Raw genomic sequence first — 4,614 nt, 5'->3', positions numbered from 1 at the left:
AGCAAATTATGTCTACCACACATTGTAATCAGCATTTTCTCTGGTTTCATACAACTGAAAAGAACTGTTTAATGAGAATTTATTTCTTTACAAAAAGGATGGCTTATGGTTTTAGAGTCATAGAGATGTACAGCACAGAAATAGACCCTTCGGTCCAATTTGTCCATGCCGACCAGATATCCTAACCTAATCTAATCCCATTTGCCAGCACTTGCTCATATCCCTCTATGCCCTTCCTATTCATATACTCATCAATGTTATAATTGTACCAGCCTCAACCACTTCCTCTGGCAACTCATTCCATACCCGTACCACCCTCTGCGTGAAAACGTTGTCCCTTAGGTCCCTTTTATATCTTTCCCATCTCACCCTAAACCTATGCTCTCTAGTTTAGACTCCTCCACCCCAGGGAAAGGAATTTGTCTATTTATCCTACCCATGCCCCTCATGATTTTATAAATCTCTATGAGGTTACCCCTCAGCCTCCAACACTCCAGGAAAAACAGCCCCCAGCCTATTCTGCCTCTCCCCTCTCACTCAAATCCTCCAACCCTGGCAACATTCTTGTAAATCTTTTCTGAACTCTTTCAAGTTTCACAACATCCTTCCTACAGGAGGGAGACCAGAACTGCACGCAACATTCCAAAAGTGGCCTAACCAATGTCCTGTATAGCCACAACATGACCTCCCAATTCCTATACTCAATACTCTGACCAATAAAGGAAAGCATACCAAATGCCTTCTTCACTATCCTACCTGCAACTCTACTTTCAAGAAACTATGAACCTGCACTTTGTTCAGCAACACTCCCCCCTCACATTTATTTCCATCTGCCACTCCTCAGCCCATTGGCCCACCTGATCAAGATCCCATTGAGGATGTCCACTTCACCTCCAATTTTGGTGTCATTTGCAAACTTAGTAACTATATCTCCTATGTTCACATCCAAATCTTTTATATAAATGATGAAAGGTAGAGGACCCAGCACTGACCCTTATGGTACACCAGTCACAGGCCTCCAGTCTGAAAAGCAGCCCCACACCACCACCACCCTGTCTTCTACCTTCGAACCAGTTCTGTATCTAAATGGCTCATTGTCCCTGTATTCCACAAAATCTAACTTTGCTAACCAGTCTCCCATGAGGAACCCTGTTGAATGCCTTATTGAAGTCCATATAGATCACATCCACCGCTCAGCCCTCATCAATCCTCTTTGTTACTTCTTGGCCAGCTTTAATTTGTGTAGAGAGGTGTAGCTGCAATGATTCAAGCAGTGAGGGAGCATTCCAGATAGAACAGCGCTGCTTGTGCACACTCTGTGGTTTCTGGTTTTTCATCCTGACTATTGTGGGTTCAGCACAGTAACAAACATTTGATTGGTTGCTGAACAGGTGGCTACAAGCTTTGGCTAAGAGCAATACAGCAGAAACATCCAGCCTTTAAAAAGCTAGCACCCATCATGCCCTTCTGTATGGAAGTAACAAAAGAAAATTCCAAGTAGCTGCTCTCCCTCACCTTTTTCTGTTAATTCCATTGAAATGAAAAAGGGGTAAAACACCACAAGGAGGATGAAATCGTAAACCTGTCAATTGGTGTGTGTGTAAGTCTGAGCACACTGAGAATTGGTGTGTGTGTAAGTCTGAGCACACACACACACAATCTCACATAAGTGGCAAGGATTCGCATGGAGTCAAAAAATATGTTGACCTAACCCGATTTGGACTGGTGCCAAAACAGAGGGCTTTTCGCCTTCACCACCAATAATGTGTGATATAAGTCTTGTCTCTTAGTATGGCAACTTTAAGGAAGGGGTAGAGGTTTGGCTAGAGACATATGGATTTGTGGGTTAACAATTTAACTGGAGGCCAGGGCTAGAAAAGGCAGACCAGGGACAGAATCAGAAATATTTATTGTTCACCATGCAGAATGCTGATATGAGCTCACACACTGACTAAATAAACCAAGGGCAAAATGCCATTGCCTCGGAGCTGCATGGCTGCTACTTGACTGGAAAGGAAAAGAAGCAAGCTCCTTGGAGCAAAGAATCATCTTGGACTTGCACCTACAGAACAAGTGTCTATTAAATTCACAGTCTATTTTAAATGACAGTGGAAATATAACCAAAAGAGGGGAGTTTCAGGTTTTTAAAGTTAATTGGCTTTCTGTCCGTAATTTAGAGTATATTTTCTCTACTAAAATCATGGTGAGCAAATACTGCTTTATTTTTGTTTTTAAAATTTTGTTTGTAAGATTTAAAAATTGAAATCAGAGAGATATTTTTGATTACTGAAAGCATGCATTTCTTTAATATAAGATATTGGTCTCCACAGGGATCATAACACTAATTTTCAATTAGTTTTCAGAAAGTAGAGATCAGCTCATGTCACTAACTGCAAAAAAAATGAAAACATCTAATCGATGTTATTACATTCGAAGACAGCTTGAGTGCTATGCAAATGTCAAGTCAGAATGAAATATTGATCTAATTTCCATTTTGACTTAAAAAGCTGCAAATCTTTCAGAATATGGAATGTGGTCAGTTTCATTTTAATGCCTTCATATTTGCAGGAAGCAAAAGTTAAAAAGGTTTTTGGATCAATCATCAATTTGCTTTTTGACTGCACTGTTGAAGTAAAATGTCCCACAGCAAAGAGACAATTACAACGTGACCAAAAATATGGCTGAAATAAGTAGATTTTTTAAATGGAGGCTCTGAAGATGGGTCAAGGGAATAGGCTCAGTGAGACGTTAGGCACATGATAAAAGAACAGCAGCCCTGGTTCCACTTTTGACAAATGGCACAACGGACAGGCAGTCAACCACTTCAGGAAGCCAGGTAAGCAATTTAAATATTTAAAGAGGCTGGTAACCTCTTCAGATTTAATAGTGGCCAAATGACAGCTAACAGAGGTTCGTCCAGGTTTGGGTAGCAGAGAGTAGACACAGAACTTCTCTCCTAAAGCTGTCAGACAGGAGAATGCTCTCAGGACTGAGGGTTGGAAGACAACCATCAACCAACCACTGACACCCACATCCACTCCCAATCCTGTTCGATACTGGACCTACAAATGATTTGTTAACATCTCCTTCCCCTTGGCCAAACTACCATTTACAGGTGTACTGCTATACATATCCAAGCCAAAGATTTTGAAATCCATGCATTTTAAGAAATGGAGGTGATAGAAGTAGAGACTAAGATTGTAAAATGAGTACAATCCAGCAACAGGAAAATAGAAACACAACTAATGGTAGTTTTGGGAAAAACAATTCATTCAACAAATAAGAACTCACACCATTGTGAATGTAAGTGTAATAACTATTTTATAAACAAAAGCTTACATATTTACACTTTTTACAGTATAAAAATGGTCAACTGTAACTCACAGTAAATCATTGCATATCAACATTACATTTGGTCTGCCCAAAAGGCAAGAAAAATCCCTGAAATGCTGACTTCTTAAAATATATTTATATGGGTACATTTCTAAATAGAGACTGCCACCAAAATTAACAATTTGATGAAATCATGTCCCCTGAAAGTCAATTTACTGTTGCAATCTGGTCCATGTGTAAATCACCTACCTGGAGATTTTGGCTCAAATTGGCAGCAAGGACTGAAAGAAGTTAATACAATGTTTTCTTCACAGATTAGAAAAGAAATATGCTGCATGATCTTATAGACAGGAAAGGTTACACATGCGCGCGCGCACACACACACAAACTCAAAAAGTACCTTCCTACCATCAAATCTTTGGAGAATAATTAATAAAGGCATTTCACTAGAGTTGCAATTCAACACTTGCTGTGAGCAATATACATTTTTAAAATGTACTCAAGACTGAACCTTTGATTGTGCGGACATAATTAGGCCATTTTACAAAAAACAAGATTTATAAAGATTTGTATAATTTATACAAAATAATGAAGCCATGTGCACAATGCACAGATTCTGTAGAAAAATAAACAGGACTACAGATTTGCCCCGTACAACCTTTGATTGCATAAGTTATTGTTCCTCAAGCAACTTTAGTGAAATGCTTTGCATGAAAAATCATTTAAACAATTTTACAGCACCTCTGTCAAGTTAATGTCATATGCAAACTGCAGGGAAAAAGCAATTAGTAGAATTTGCTAAGGTGTATTCACATACACCGATAACATTAAGATTTTCTCAGAAAATCGTGTAATCATTTTCTTCTCCCTACAGAACATTAACATAATATAGCTGGTTCTCTCTATATAAACAACAGGTATTTCATGTATCAAGCTCAGTACTCACATACATACAAACAGAAAATGATGAGTCAAATGTGAACAGAAACCAGCCATAAAATAAATAAATATGATAATGCTTTAAAGTGTACTTAGTTTGTAAAAAATAATTTTTAAAGCGCAGATTTACATTACAAATGAAGAAAATACTTTATTTGGGAGAATAAGACTTCAGATTCAAGACCGCCCAAAGCATTTCTTCACTGTTGAAAGGCATTAGTCCAATTTTCAATCCAATTCCAACAGTTTAAACTCTAATTGTGGATTTACTAACCTCAGGATGGAGAGAAGAGCAAAAAAACGAAAGAGAGGGAAATAAATAGAGGGAGAGGGAGAGACAGA

This window comes from Chiloscyllium plagiosum, chromosome 15 (genome assembly GCF_004010195.1).
Source record: "Chiloscyllium plagiosum isolate BGI_BamShark_2017 chromosome 15, ASM401019v2, whole genome shotgun sequence".
Taxonomy (NCBI): Eukaryota; Metazoa; Chordata; class Chondrichthyes; order Orectolobiformes; family Hemiscylliidae; genus Chiloscyllium; species Chiloscyllium plagiosum.
This window is presented reverse-complemented; position numbering follows the sequence as displayed.